We start from the raw sequence: 16,837 nt of genomic DNA on the forward strand, positions 1-16,837 counted from the left end.
CCTGCTGAGAGCTTCTTCCATGTCTTACATCTCATCTGCTACCTGAGTCTATAATGAAGTTGAACTGGTTGATTGATGTAGTTTCCTAAAGCTGCATACTGCCTTGATTTCAATAAGCATATTTAATAATGGATTTTATGCTCCTAGACTTTACATACTTACTGCACAGATATCCACAGTAGGGAATCCATAGGTAAATATTTATGTGAGCGAGTAAACAAGGCAGGGGGTGGTAAAGCAGAAGGGTTCAGAGGGGGACAGAGGGCTCAGCTGGAGGAGACAGAGTGCAGATGAAATGGGGATGGATGAGAGCAGGAGGGCAGAAGATGAGCATGTGAGCAAGGAGGGCAGGACATGCAAAACCTCTGGCATCATTCACAGCTAAGGGAGAAAAACAAACATATGCTCTGTGTGTGCTTTATCCTTAAGCTGATTCTTATGTAACATAGGTGGCATGTGTAGAGTAGTAAGCATGAAATTCATTTTATTGACTTTTTTTTTTTTTTTTCCTCGGAAATACTGGCTTCACTTCGACTACATCTGTGTTTGCTATTTCTTTTTTTTTTTTTTAGCATGACTGGTATTTGCTGCAAGCACAACCAAATCTATGAAAACAACAACAACAGTGTTATCTTGAGGGGCCATCACTGACTGCCAAATGTGTCACATTTCACAGAGGGTTTGAAAAGTTGTATTGTTAGATCGATGTACCGCTTAATCTCTTACAATCGCCATCTGTAGCCTACTATCCCAGATGCTGAGATGGAAAATCTGTGTGGTTGGTGAAAATGGTGGTGGAGAAGCTTAAGTCTCCATCCTCAGCAGCAGAATCTCAGTGAGGAACAGTCACACTCGACATCCGTAAGAGCACCAGGACAATTACAACATGCGCTCTAATCTTCTATTATGGAGTACCATTACAGTATAATGGGATATTGATGTCTGTATTGCACTGCCATCTACACAACCCCAGTATTAGTTTCTTATTGATAATAACATAAATTCATAAAAATGTCTTTTATTTGCTGGGCTTGATGTGCTTTCTCTTTCTGAACCTCTGACCACTGTAACTAATAAGATCAAAACAGGTTTTTTTCTATATTTTTGCTGTTTGTACATTTCCGTGTTCTCACTTCTCTCAGTTTGGAGAGCAGTGAGTCAACTCAAAAAGATGTGGGTTGAGCAATGCCGCCAGCCTTCCATCGTCATTTTTTTCTGCCTTTTCCATTATAAAACTGCTACTTGAAACCTATTTGTCTTGGTTTGATAATATAATAAGAAAATTCATCACCCGCGATGAACTCTGAGAATCAATAGGAGGAAATAAGCAAAATTCACTCTTCCAATTCACTGCACTCAAACCATGAAAAACTATAATTTTCAAAGCAATCAGATGCCATAAAAACAGTCAGCATTTTCCTGATCCCAAGAATAGACTGAATCTGCTTAATTTGTGTCCATGCGTACCTACAGTGTAACCTACAGGACTCGTATAACAGCAAAACAAATTGAACATGAACCAGTGCAACACACCACACCGTTTTTAATTTGTTTTTAAATGTCAGAAAATGATTACGGCGCACAGTAGCAAAACTATTTTTTAACCTCTCATATAGTAATGAATTTTGGCGTGGACTTTTATGACGCAGAAATACTGCAAGCTGAAAAGACCAGCTGATTTTAATCTCATCCAACATTTCCTCAACAACAGTTTTGTGTTACATGTATATATATAGCATTCAAGCTGATCTTAAAATATAATTATATCTAAAAGACGACTCACAAATCTATCTCTCCATCTGTTGTTATCCTTCTGGTCCATTTCGTTCTCCAAATATTTCTGACTAGCGAGTGCACATTATAGGTCAGTCAGCTGAAAATGAATCCAGGATTTTTTAAAGGGTAGAAGGCTTGGATATAACCTGAGTTGCATGCACACTCAGAAAAGCCTGATGACCACAAAGCATCAGGTACACACACACACACACACACACACACCTGAACACCCACGTACTGTACTATTCTGTATGTGTGGTTATGTGTTTGGTGTGCTGGTTCATCTGTTACAGTATCGGGCTTGTCTATTGAAACCCAAGGACAGCAGATTTTTGCTACGAACAGTACATTACACAATGAGAAGGTGCACACGTGATCTGAAAGCCTTTTGTCCTTTAGGCTACGGCCATGAACTCTACATGAGGGGAGTTCAGACACAAAATACTGCAGCTAACAGGTTGTATTACAGCAATGTGACCATAGATAGATAGATAGAGAGACAGATTGAAATCCAGCTGAAACATCATGTGACTTGCATATTGTGAAGCTGACAGCTCAGCAGGTGTGAACGGTGCGAGATGCAGCATGAACCTGAAACTGTGTGCTATAAGGTTCCTCACACCCCGTTATGTAAAATCAGAGCATGCATCGTACGCCGTCTAAAAGTGACTGTGGTGGGAAATAGAGAGCAGCTCTCACAGTCAAATGAGATGAATATGTGTGCGAACCACTTTCTCTTGTACTTTTCTTCTCGCCTGCCCCCTTTTTGTCATCGCCAGCTTCTTTTCCTCAGCCACTCTGTTCGCTTTCTTAGTTCAGCAGCCTCTTTTAGTGTCTCTCTAGGGTGCAGTAGTATAGTAGCCTATACTAGATTTTCTCTGATGTTTTCTCTTCTCTCCCCCTGCTCTCCTTGTTTATCCAATTGCACAGGCTCATATGAAGCAAGTTAATGAGGCCAGTAGGGGGTGGACTCTGCTTTGATAGCAAAAAATACTTTTGGTCATTGCAGTAATGAACAGTTAAACACTTATTATATAAAATGATATTAACTAAATGTACTTCTGCTCTAACCATTAAATCACTGAGAATGCTGTCAGTGGGAAATGCATTTGCTTCTGCTGCACTTTTGCATTTGAGTTTACAGTGTTATCATGACTTTAATTGCCCACTTAGAACATGATATGATGTGCTTGATTCTTCAGGGCCTTGCACTTCATATGCTGAACTATGGAGAATGTATATCGGTTGGAATAATTGATGCATAATTCAGGAGAGGATAACTGGAAAAACTGAAGCTGGATGCTATTTCTCTGAATCAGCAATGAGAGAATGCACAAGCAAAGAAATGCAAAGGCTTTGACTTCATTTGCCACTATTAAATATGTAATTAATATTGTAACTAATGTATGGCAAACTAACTGAAGCCAATATTAGAGGATTCTTAAAAGTGTCAGTTATCATAAATAAACCTATTAAGTGATCTCTTGGATAAGGAGCTGACCTATACTGAAACCTTCCATTCGGCTACATTATTATACACAATTATATTATAACAAAACTTGGTTATTATGCAAGTATTATGAAATGACAATGGGATCTCCAAGAATTCAGGAGAGGATAACTGGAAAAACTGAAGCTGGATGCAATTTCTCGGAATCAGCAATGAGAGAATGCACAAGCAAAGAAATACAAAGGCTTTGACTTCATTTGCCGCTATTAAATATGTAATTAATACTGTAACTAATGTATGAGAAACTAACTGAAGCCAATATTAGAGGATTCTTAAAAGTGTCAATGATCATAAATAAACCTATTAAATGGTCTCTTGGATAAGGAGCTGACCTATACTGAAACCTTCCATTTGGATACATTATAACAATTCTGTTATATCAAAACTTGGTTATTATGCAAGTATTATGGGGTCTCCAAGAATTCAGGAGAGGATAACTGGAAAAACTGAAGCTGGATGCAATTTCCCTGAATCAGCAATGAGAGAATGCACAAGCAAAGAAATACAAAGACTTTGACTTCATTTGCCACTATTAAATATGTAATTAATGCTGTAACTAATGTCTGATGAACTGAAGTCAATATTAGAGGATTCCTAAAAGTGTCAGTTATCATAAACAAACCTATTAAGCGGTCTCTTGGATAAGGAGCTGACCTATACTGAAACCTTCCATTTGGATACATTATAACAATTCTATTATATCAAAACTTGGTTATTATGCAAGTATTATGGGGTCTCCAAGAATTCAGGAGAGGATAACTGGAAAAACTGAAGCTGGATGCAATTTCTCGGAATCAATGCACAAGCAAAGAAATACAAAGACTTTGACTTCATTTGCCACTATTAAATATGTAATTAATGCTGTAACTAATGTATGGCAAACTAACTGAAGCCAATATTAGAGGATTCTTAAAAGTGTCAATTACCATAAATAAACCTATTACGTGGTCTCTTGGATAAGGAGCTGACCTATACTGAAACCTTCCATTTGGATACATTATAACAATTCTATTATATCAAAACTTGGTTATTATGCAAGTATTACAAAATGACAATGGGGTCTCCAAGAAAAAAAGTACCAAACTCGCCAAATATCTCCATCTATGCTGACAACCAGAAGTATAATAATAATAATAATAATAATAATAATAATAATCATGAAATTTAAAAAAAAATACAAGGGATTCTTACAATTGACTGACCCTGTGATGTTGAACTTTATTCTGTTACTCTCTGAGCAGCTGGAGATTTTCACTGCAGCTGTTTTACGCACGGTGGCTGCACAGCGCGCACCATCGTCGGCAAAAGCAGCAGCGCGGCACAGAACATATCCGTTTATCGTTTTCTTTCGCATGCCTTTTTTTTCTTTGTTTTTGTTTTTTGGTTGTTTTTTTTTTAAACAGAAACAGCAGATGCTAACTCGAGTTTTCTAGTCAAATGAACTCATCGCGCTTTGAGTTCTACTATGTGCCTTACCTTGAGTTGTCGCGGCTCTGGAGAACTGTGGGTGCGTTTGTGTGCAGCAGCGCCCCTTATCCAAAATGGAAACTGTGTTCCTACTTCGTACCTGGAGTCGAGGGAGGAAAAAAAAAAGAAAAAAAAAGAATACACTAACGGAGAAGAATGGTTTGTTGTTGTTCTTGTTGTATAAAAAGCGACTGTGGTGTGAACTAACTGCAGCTCCTGCTCTGGCACGACTGTCTGTTCTTCGGTGGGAATTAGTTTGCTTGTTTCTGACTGCCGCCCTCCCTCCTACTCACTCTCACTCACTCACTGTCACCCACCCATGAGAAATAAATAATCTTTCATCTCTCTCTCTCTCTCTCTCTCTCTCTCTCTCTCTCTCTCTCTCTCTCTCTCTCTCTCTCTCTCTCTCTCTCTCATCCTCTCAATCTCTGTGCCTCCTAGCAGGTGGGCATCTTTGAATAATGTGAGATCATTATTAAAGACTGCTGGAGGCCAAAATGTGAGTCTTCCTCTAAAACACTTGATTCTGACATGAGGAGAAACCCAAATGAAAGGCTGTTTTTCTAAAGTTTAACAAAGTCTGTGCCATGAGAGTGTGTGTTGTGTGGTTGTTGTCCGGTGAGCTGGCATGCATGCAGGCAGAGGATTGGGAGTGGTCGGGATTAAAGCGTTGGATTATACCTCAACATTTCATCATTTCATCTCACACACTGGAGGCAGACTGGTGGTGAACAATGACATCACTCTTTGGCAGACATAGACAAACAGACAGATTCATGTGGGTAGAGATAGAGAGCAAAATAAATAAATAAATAAATAAAAATAACAGAGAACTTTGGAGAGAAAACCTTTCACCTCTTAGACCAATCCATGTAAATCTAATGCTTTTGGCAGACACAAAGGGTACACAGGGTACATGAGGTCAGCAGGATGAGATAGATATTCACTGTGTATATATTTGTTGTGTGGCTAAATGCATCTGCGTCTGTGTTTCTGTATGGCGGATTCAAACACACAGCCAAGTCGGACTATGTGTGTGTGTGCATACTGACAGATGGCTGCTGCAATGACGCAGGGACTAACTACTGGGTTTCTGTGCGTCTGTTACATTGCATGGCTGTGCACATGCTAGTTAGTGCACCATGTGGGTATGTTTGTATTCTATGGAAAGCCTAAAAGGTCATATTCACTCACTCAAATGTCTATCCAGTACAGACAGATGTGAAACGCCTGAACACCTGTGAATTACAGGTGTTGAGAATTAGTTTTTTAACTGATGTTGGACACTTTCATTCAATCTGTTACAGACACATATTAAATCAATCCCTTTCATTGAGTTTACACAGATATTTACAAAGATGTTCAGCTGCGTGCCTTTATTTGCACTGTGTTTTGCACCTGTTACTGCTGCGGAGGAAGCAGGAATGGACCCATATGCAGATTCAGATACAGGCAGGCAGCCAATGATTTTATTAGTTGTAAACATCAAAAAACAAGGCAAAGATACACCACAATCTGTCGAGAAGGTGAGTGGTACGGTATGGTGTTTGCTGAAGGATAACCATGTGAGTGTGGGTGTTGATTGGAGACGACCGGAGAGTTGAGGTGTGGCCAAAGAATATCTAACTAAAGACAGAAGATGTATTTCTGGGTGTTAACACATCATGGCATGTTTCGTAACAGTCAGCCGTTTTGATTATTTTTAACATTTCATCTTCTGTATTTGCAAATGATCAGGGCAGCTGATGAGATGATGTGAAAACAATAATGACAGCTTGTGGTTTTGCAACAGGTGGGGAACATTTTGCTCTTCTATGTCTCTGTTCTTCTTTAAAAAGTTAAAATACTCACACTAACTAAACATTCCACTAATCTCTAAGAAATCTGCTCAGCTGTACTTCAAGACAAACCGTCACAAACATTAGGAGAGTGGTGGAGCTGTTATTGAGCTACTGCTGTTGACTGACAGTGGTATAAGAGAAGTTTCAGGTAACTAGGTGAAGGTTATCTAATGCTGCGTTCCGGGCATGTTTATGAGGTCGTGAGTCACGACTTCAAACCACGACTCATGACTTTGTAGCGTTCCAGGCAAGTTACGCCAAACTGTCTGAGAGCAAGGCATTGTGGTAGTTAGATGTAAATAAACCAGCATGGCGGACTGGACGGAGCTTATGCTCATTTACAGTCATTTCTATCCCAGAGGTTTTTGCTCTTTGCTTATTTGAAGGAAACAGATGAGGAAAAACAGCACATAAGGCAGGAGAAACTGTTTTACTTTTTATGTTATGTTAGTTGTATATTTGGATACGTATTTGGTATTAATTTATTCTTGCACTCAATGGACTAAAAACTAGCTAATGCTAGAGCAGCTGCTGATTATGCAGAACATTTGCAGATAAATAACGTTAGAGGAATACCTTGTTTTAATAAACAGTCTGCATAAACACTGCATCCATGGGGACCGCCATTGTTTGACGGGCTATGTGATGTCAGAACTCAGAAGTGGGAGTACATCAGTCTAGTATGAGTTCACAGGTGGGAAGTCATGGGTTTGACTGCCGTTCCAGTGCATTTTCACCAGTAGGTTGGAAAAACACGAGTTATGGGTTGCCTGGAACGGAGGATATATTCCAAAATTGCTATCTTCCCACTCTGGTTAAATCATCTTTCACATATTATTATTATTATTATTATTATTATTATTATTATTATTATTATTATTATTATTATTAATTTATTTACAGGGTGGGGAAGCAAAATTTACAATATTTTGAGGCAGGGATTGAAAGACAGTGTATGACCAATTAATTTATTGAAAGTCATGAGAATTTATTTGCCACAAGAAAATTGACATAATAGAAAATGTTTTTATTCTATGTGTCCTCCTTCTTTCTCAATAACTGCCTTCACACGCTTCCTGAAACTTGCGCAAGTGTTCCTCAAATATTCAGGTGACAGCTTCTCCCATTCTTCTTTAATAGTATCTTCCAGACTTTCTCGTAATAGTTTTGCTCATAGTCATTCTCTTCTTTACATTATAAACTGTCTTTATGGACACTCCAACTATTTTTGAAATCTCCTTTGGTGTGACGTGTGCATTCAGCAAATCACACACTCTTTGACGTTTGCTTTCCTGATTACTCATATGGGCAAAAGTTTCTGAAAAGGTATGGATAATAGTGTTAGGTATGATTATGACATCAATATATGTTTGGTTTCAAAACAATTGACGTAGTGCCTGCGGAGAAAAAACAACTAAATGTTCATTGTAAATTTTGCTTCCCCACCCTGTATTTTTTGCAGTTTCTGAGTTACCATCCATCCATCTATCCATCCATCCATCCATTTTCTTCCGCTTCATCCGGGGCCGGGTTGCGGTGGTAACAGTCTAAGCAGGGATGCCCAGACTTCCCCCTCCCCAGACACCTCCTCCTCCAGCTCTTCCGGGGGGACCCTGAGGCGTTCCCAGGCCAGCTGAGAGACATAGTCTCTCCAGCGTGTCCTAGGTCTTCCCCGAGGTCTCCTCTCGGTGGGACATGCCCGGAACACCTCCCCAGGGAGCTTTCCAGGAGGCATCCGAAACAGATGCCGGAGCCACCTCAGCTGGCACCTCTCGATGTGGAGGAACAGCGGCTCTACTCTGAGCTCCTCCCTTGTGACTGAGCTCCTCACCCTATCTCTAAGGGTGCGCCCAGCCACCCTGTGGAGGAAACTCATTTCGACCACTTGTATCCAGGATCTTGTCCTTTCGATCATGACCCAAAGCTCATGACCACTGGTGAATGAAAATCTGCATTACTTGATAGTTTTTTTTTCGATCACAAAAATTCTTTATTAGATTCTGTGTACTCAGTCTGTAGAAATTCTACGCAGTGATGCCACAATTTTTCTCTAATCACAGATGGTTTCATAACGATACAGGAGTTAAATACGTGATTGACAGCTGTAATTACAAATACCTGACCTGGTCTTAGACTCTACTGTTCTACAACTCTTAGCGTGAAAGTTTCAAAAAGTGGCTTCAGATCATCTTTAATTATATTTAGTTTTTTTTTTCTTTTTTACACACTTTAACATTCAAATTTAAAATTAAAATATGATGTAAATTTAAATGTAAATTTTAAATTTAAAGTTGAAATTTAAAACATAAAAATTTAAATTCAAAATTTAAATTTAAAATATTTAAAATTTGAATTAAATTTTTTTATTTTGAATTTAAAATATTTTAATTTAAATTTGAATTTTGAATTTGAATGAAGTAGAATTCAATTTTGAATTTAAAATTTGAATTTGAATTTGAATTTGAATTTTGAATTTCAGTTTGAATTTAACATTCCATAACATAATATAACATTCCATATTCTAAAATTCCATTTATAATTTTACAGTTCAAATGCGTGGACATCTGCGGAGTCAAGTACGCCAGCTCTGTGGAATATTACAGCTCAAAGATGATGATAAAGATTCTGTCCATTCACAGGCCTTTGCAGTGAAAAAGATATGGCTTAGGTTAGGATAAGAACCCACAAAAGAGAGGAGAACAGAAAAGTGATATAATCGACAAAATCTTCTTGATATAAAACAGAGGTTTTGACAAATAACAGCTGAGCTGTTCTTAGTCACACCTCTACTGTGCAGACCCTGTTGCTTGTCATAGAAGCAACATGGCAGCACAGCTACCCTTGATATTTGGCCTCATTATTCCACTTTGGATGGTGTGAATTCTTGAGCTTTTTTTGACTTAGACTTTATTGTGATTCAGATACAGAAGCGTACACAGAATGAAATGTTGTTGCATTTGCTCGCTACAGTATAAATATAACACAATAAAAATATAGAATATAGACGGTAAAAATGTGAAATACATAAAATATGCACACAGTGGAATTTTGTGGTTCTTGCCTACTGTAGAGTTCTTTTAAGGTTAGTGCTAGGTTAATGTTAGGGTGGTAGTCTACATTAAATCTATGTAAATATGTGGAAATGGAACATATGTGTCATAGAGAAGACAAGGATAAAAATTGGGCTTAAAGCAGAAGCAACAGATAGCACTCTTATTTTACCAGCATCCTACCAAAAGTCTGACTTTCTTTCTCCTTCACATACATAAACACACATGCAGTCGCACATGCAAAAACACATTCAAGTGTTATTGCTTTTTTGCCCAAGTGCTTACAGTCTTTTCCTTACAGACATTCACAAGAGACCTTGAGTCTGCTGCAGCTTCCATTTGCTGAAAATACATTCATACAAAGGTGTTTGTGTGTGAGAGTGAGAGAGAGAGAGAGAGGGTCAAAATGCTACAAATAATGGAAATGGCAGCATAAAATCTAAACAGTTATTAGTGGTTCTTGACTGATTGCACCCTCACACTGCATATTTTGGCAAACTCTAATTAGCCTACAAGACCAAGCTTTTATGGGATTTTTTCCCCTGGTTGTCTACATTTGTATCTTGGCTTGAGCAGCGTTTTTTTTTTTTTTTTTTTTTTCAAACCATAATGCAGACATCATTTTAGGTCTTCACAACAACATGGTGGGATGAACATGACCGAGGCATGATTGGTCCATCACAGAGGTGAGAGGGATCCATTTTGTTTTATCATGAATCACCATCATCATGATTCAGTGTTTATGTAATGAGAAACAATAACCTTTAACCTTCACGAGTGTGTGAAAACTAGGCTAAAAAACAGTCACCGTTGAACACCTTTCACAGCTGGACAAAGCTCGCCTGTTAGCTGGCCAGAGAGAACAGGTCAGCTAAATTATCACTACCGAGCAAAACAAAAAACACAGCTGCTGGAGTAAAAGTAAACTGCACAGTGGCTCGGAGGACTCAAAGCAAACATTTCTGTGCCAAATGTGCCATTCGGAGCCTGCAGGCTTCAAGGCCAGCAGTCATCTCAGAGCTCTGGCTCTCCTTCACTCACTTTGTCACATTCGACTTTCCCCATTCTCATTGTTTTATCTCCATTCCTGTGCATCCTCTGCTCTCACTTTCTGTCACACTTGACCTTACCCAATGCATTTTTACTTTTATAAGCTTACATACACACACGGGCTTGAGTACCGGGTAAAAAAGCGGTTGATGTGTTTCGATGACTATCATACGTGCCCTGATTCAGGCACATTTCTTTGCTTTGTGTGTGTGTGTGTGTGTGTGTGTGTGTGTGCTCCTCTTTATGAACTACGCTGGCACCCACTCAGTCATCTTAACTCTGCTTTAAATGCTTCTAATTGTTGTGCATACATGGGCTAATGGTTTGGTACATGGATTTTCATGCAAATTTTCTCCTTACAGGCCTAATTTAGAATTAAATCCCTAACAGCCTGCAATCTCCCCTTGTAGCATGTATTTTAAATTTGGCATCAAGTAATATAATGCTATTAGGGCTGTGACCATCTTCTGCTTGCACCCTCTTACCATGTTATTGCTCAAATATGTGGAAACGCTCACACATACACACGCACACACACAGTCCCTCACCATGTGTTTTACTGGAATATCTCCCACTTCCTTTTGTCGGAAGCTTGCCCTCCCTTTCTCCCTCTGCCATACTCGCCCCCTATCCTTTCATCTCGCCTGCCTTTTTCTGCCTGGTTCTGTCACTCATCAGCCTCCCTCACTTGGCATCTCTTCTCTGTTTCATCCCTGTGTTATCAAATTTTATTAGTCTTTCCCATTTTATATATATCTCTCACTCTATCGTCATTCTTTTCTTTCTCTTTTTTTTTGTGTCCCTCCACTGGCCCTCTTCGTTGGGCTGCCGGCCATTGTGGGTCAGAGGCAGGTTGTAATTACTCCGCTCCTCCTCTGACAGCTATAGTGAAGAAAGGAATAGAGAGAAAGCAAGAGAAAACACAGGAAGAGTAAGGAAAGAAGAAGATTGGAAGATTTAAAAAAAAAAGAAAAAAAAAAAGAAGAATATATTATACCTAAACAACTGATTCTGTTTTTTAAAACCAATTAAGGGCATCTTTCTGACACAGGTCTGTAGTTTCACAATCACAGATTCCAATTAGGTGTGCTACACCTCACTGCTGTTCCAGCTGATTTCATACACTGACAAGGTATCTACACAGTCCAACACTGAGAAATACTGTAAGTAATACAGTGATACAGAATGATTTCTCCCACATGCTTAATGTAGCATAGGAGAGTTGGCCTTAATTGGTGCAGCTATATTTGAGTTGTAATGTAGGGCGGGCAATGCCTCCTTGACTTCAGCTCTGAGTTGGGACAAATTTGCATACCTTTAAAAATCAATAGCTTCCTAAAAATTCACCAGACATAATGGAATTAGCATGAAAAGAGGAAAAAAAACAAAACAACAGATGGAGCCATGACTTTAGAAGACTGTTTTTCTGTGTGTGTCTTTTAGATTGGACCTGGGTTACACTGCCATTTGCTAATTCCTTATGCATACCTGCAGCTTAAATGGCAGGAGAACTCATTAGTTAAAGGTTGTAACAGACAACAGTTAGGATTTTTTGAAGATCTTTAGCAGGATATATCACTGTGAGCGTTGTCGCTAATTACACAAACTAGAGAGGAGGAGGCAGCCTCAGTGCTGGCAATAGGCCAATTTCTCGATTCTATTCTTATCCTGGCTGATCGATGATATTTCTTCAGTTGTCTGGAGGTCAGCTTACTGAGACAGGGTCACCAATTATGAAGAACCAGTAACCTTTACTTCCTGTGCTTTCTCAATAAATATACTTTTTTCTTCTGTCTCTGTAGATCAATCGACTTCCTTTCACTACACAGTTGTGAGAAATGCAAATGAGCAAACAGCTGTATGTTTGTTTATACAAGTATATTTCTATTGGCATTGTCCGCTGTATGATTAAGCAAGCAAGTATAGTACAGTGAAAAATCAGAATAATAATGAGAAATTCACACACACATGCACACACAAGAACACAAGGAGGTGGCTGGCAGTCCTCACACTTTGAGAAAGGTGGGAAAGGAGTGAAGAAATGAGCTACTGTACATGCGACTGGTAAGCCCTGTTCCTCAATTAGGTTGATTATTTTAAGCAGTGTGAGATTGATTTTGAGGCCCTGTGGGGGCCTTAGGGGTCTGTGAACATAGAGTGAACATGAAGGTGCACACAAACCAAAAAAGGAGGTGGAATAACAGTTAGGACAGGGAGCATCACAGATGAAGGAAGGAGTGAAGAGGAGAGAAGAGGAGAGAGAGGTAGTCTTCAAATTCCTGAGGTTATTAATAAGAGTGTCTCTTCAAGGAGAGCAATGATGATTTGGGTCAAACTATTTCCTCTTCCTCCTGAGGTGTCCCAAGGTCATTCTGAGAGATAAAAATGGCCCCAGAAAGATCTCTCTCCCAAATTGAAAAAGCCTGTCTTTGTTTTCATCAGTGCAATAACTCAGAGTGACAGAACCCGGTGAATTGTTTTATACTGTTTAACTCCTGCATACTTTAACATATATCTACTACAGCTATAGAAGTAAAATAAAACATGCCTATTATTGGTGTAAGAAGACCTGTAGGCATACGTTTTTGTTTTTGTTTTATTGTATATGGTGTTTCCTTTATGTAATTTATTGTTTAAGTGACATTCTTCCTGCCAAATTTGATGTACATCCACTCTTTCTTCATGTACCCAGTCTTGTTACGAAAAGCCTTGCCTTGGCCACTTATTATATGACCAAGGAAACAGGATGTTCACTACCGCCTACATAGCCGTGTGTGTTCACAAAGCTGTGCAGTTTAAAAGGCAATTCAGCACACTTCCTTCACGTGGAAGTATAAATCCTTTCCAATTTACTGAGGAGAAAAACTCTGGGACACAAGTTTTAGGACATGACCATGGGCATTTTTATGACATCCGAATTGAGGTTATCTAAGGGTGTTATAAAATATTCAGGTGAGTGCTGCTGCTCAGTTTACAGCTGGCTGTGGAGGAGACATAAACACATCACTTCTTCACTGAGGAGTTGGGATCAGATTGTGTTTGTCTGCCACCTACTGGTCAAATAAAGGCATATCAGGTACAAGTTCAACTTAAATCAGCTTTCTGCCAAAGTGAATTAATGGTAAACTATGTTTATTATTATCAGCTGCCTAACCTACTTTTTTGTATAGGCTACATTTTCTGAGTTGTCTCTTATGTTTACCGGAAATGATTAATATACCCAATAAAAAACAAAAGCTCTTTAAATGTGTTTGTTGATAGTCCATGTGGGATCAAGTAATAGGGAGAGCTGCTATTCTTCAGTGCGATTAATCAAACTTATTGACTTATTTTATTGCACCCTTAAATAATAAATGATAATAATAATACATGACAAAAGTCAGATTTAACCCAAAAAGTTTGTTCTTCTACTATTACTAATAATAATCTTTATTTACACTGATCAGCTTTAACATTCTGAACACTGAAAGGCAAAGTAGAATTAATTTTGATTATCATCACTCCAATGGGACCCATCAGTGAGTGGAATATATTAGGCAACAAGTTTAGCCCTTGAAGTTAATGTGTTAGAAATAGCAAAAATGGGCAAGAGTAAGGATCTGAGCAACTCTGACAAGGGAGAAATAGTGATGAATCACCGGGTCAGAACATGTCCAAATGTTGTTGTTCCCAATATAAAGTGGTTAGTACCAACCAACCGTATCTAAAGAACAACAACCAGATCACAACTAATCAACAATCTATGGGAGCAGACCATTATTACCACCTATCTGATATTATGTAAGCCCCACTTTTTCCATAAAAATGGCTCTGAGGCCCAGACTCCACCAGACCTCTGAAGGTGTGCTGTGGTATCTGGACCAAGAGGTTAGCAGCAGATCCCTGAAGTCCTGGAAATAGAGAGGTGGACCTCCATGGATTGGATTTATTTGATGCTCAATTGTCCTGAGATTGGGATGTCTTTTCTTAGTCCATTTGTTCGGTACTAGCCACTGTAGACCAGGAACACCCAAGACCTGCAGTTGTGGAGATGCTCTGTCCCAGTCGTCACTGATACAATATGGACCTGGTCAAAGTCACTCAGTTCCTGATGTTGCTCACTGTGCTGCTTCCAATACATGAGCTTCAAGGACTAAATGTTCACTTGCCACTAAAGATACCATTGTAATGAAATAATCAATATTATTACCACTTCTCCAGTCAGTTGTTATACTGTTACTGCTGATCGGTGTATACATGTTTTAAAAACAGCAGTTTACAAAGTACTTTGACAGCCAAAGTAAATGCTCAGAACTGTAAAGTGCAACAGTGTCACCAATTAACCGAACAGCAATGAACAAAGCTTAGATTAAAACTGAGAAAGAACTGTCACAAAAATAATAAAAATAGTAATATCAATTATAGATATACTGGAAAATATAGAATTACAGTAGAAATAATTAATTTAGGTCAAAATCCAATCCCAATAAAAGTGTGATAAAAGAGAAGAGACAACATTACATCATAAAAAAAGGGATAACCTCTTACAGCAATAAAAGCAATAAAAGAAGAAAGGGAGAACAAAACTTATAAAAGGAGTGGATGGTAAGACAAAAGTGAAATAAAAGTAAATGATATGATAAATATGATAAATAAAAGGAATACAAAATGCTAAAGCAAAATAAAAACAAAATAAAACATTTATTTGAATGCTAAAATCACGAAAGACAAACTCAAAGAAATGCATCTTAAGAAGTGGTTTTAAAAGAAGTCACTGAGTCTGCACGCCTTAGTTCATTGTTGCAGGTCATTCCAGTTGGACGGCAAAGGCATGTCCACCTTCACATCTGAGCCTCGACTGTGACACGACCGAGAGGGTTCCACCTGATGATCTGAGGTCATGACCTGGCTCACATGGGGTTAGAAGCTCAGTTACGTAAGTTGTTAAAATCAGTAAGAAGCCTGACTGCTGCATTTTGGATCAGCTAGAGGCAAGAGGTTGACTTAAACCAGAGAGGATAAAATTACAACAGTCTAAACTTGAGAAGATGAGTGGCTGACTTTGGTAGCATGGTGCTTTAAATATCAGAATGTTTTATTATAGACTTGATTTTGGAAATGGATTTTATAAGAAAAAGCTGGACTGGACAATGTTTTAGTTTTGTCAGTTGAATGTTCAAAGATAACTCAGAGATTCCTGACAGTTGGTGTTATGTTTAAAGAAAAAGGACCAATGTTATTAACAATGTGACTGATGGAGTTTGGTGGAGCAAAGAATACATAGAATAATTAAAAATGGGAAAGTATATCTGTGTGTCATCTGCATAGCTCTGAAAGGACACATTATGATGCTTAATAATGTGGCCTGTGGTGGAAGCATTTTAAGAGAAAATAAAATCAGACCTAACACAGAACCTTGCGGTACACCACAGCACTGGTAAAGTGAGTTGTTGAAAAAGAGATGTTACCTCGTAAGACCGCAATAGTTAGGTCTAAAATATACCAATAAAACCACCCATGTGCAATGTCCTTGATGCCACCCCATTTCAAGACGGTCAATTAAAATGGCACGGTCACTGGTCTCAAAAGCTAAAATTATGTCTAAAAGAATTAAAATTGCACTTTCCCCTCTGTCTGACAAAAGAAGACCATTAGTCGCCTTCAGGGGAGCAGTTTCTGTACTGTGTAAAGATCTAAAACCAGCCTGAAGTTTTTAAAATATGCCATTTTGACAAATAAAGGCTGAAAATTGGGTAGAAACCACTTTCTCTAAAACCTCACGTAAAAAAGTTTAGAGATAGGCCACAAATTGCTAAAAAATGATGGATACTATAACACTGTAAAAAAAAAAAAATCCAGTTGTTTTACAGAAAAAAAAAACAAAAACAAAACTGGCAGCTGTGGTTACCACCACAATACTGTAAAAAACACATCAAACCGTAAACATATTTACGGGGTAACAAGTAGATTTAACATTTTAAACATGAATATTTAACATTGGATTTTGGTGATATTTAAACGTTTAAAACATTAAATTTACTTTTTTATTACTTTTTTATGAATAAAAAAATATGAGAATAGGCTGTTATTTCAACATATTGGTCTTGCAATTTAAACGGCACCACTTTGTGTTTCAATTTACAGTTTTATTTTCTCAAAACAAT

At 38.3% G+C, this 16,837-nt stretch overlaps 1 protein-coding gene across 2 annotated transcripts in view; it reads right to left on the reverse strand.

The window, feature by feature from the left end:
• The window catches only part of camkvl (CaM kinase-like vesicle-associated, like), a 45,404-nt gene extending 40,343 nt beyond the window's left edge, over window positions 1-5,061 (reverse strand). The window contains exons 1-2 of one of the 2 annotated variants that reach the window (XM_030139086.1): window positions 4,962-5,034; window positions 4,763-4,853 (exon numbers count right to left, since the gene is read on the reverse strand). The gene's annotated coding sequence lies outside the window, so the exon portion shown is untranslated. Of the gene's footprint in view, window positions 1-4,762 lie in introns of both variants that reach the window. The other variant, XM_030139090.1, reaches the window with a different exon arrangement.
• Window positions 5,062-16,837: the final 11,776 nt, after the last annotated feature.

The sequence above is a fragment of the Sphaeramia orbicularis genome, chromosome 7 (assembly GCF_902148855.1).
Source record: "Sphaeramia orbicularis chromosome 7, fSphaOr1.1, whole genome shotgun sequence".
Taxonomy (NCBI): domain Eukaryota; kingdom Metazoa; phylum Chordata; class Actinopteri; order Kurtiformes; family Apogonidae; genus Sphaeramia; species Sphaeramia orbicularis.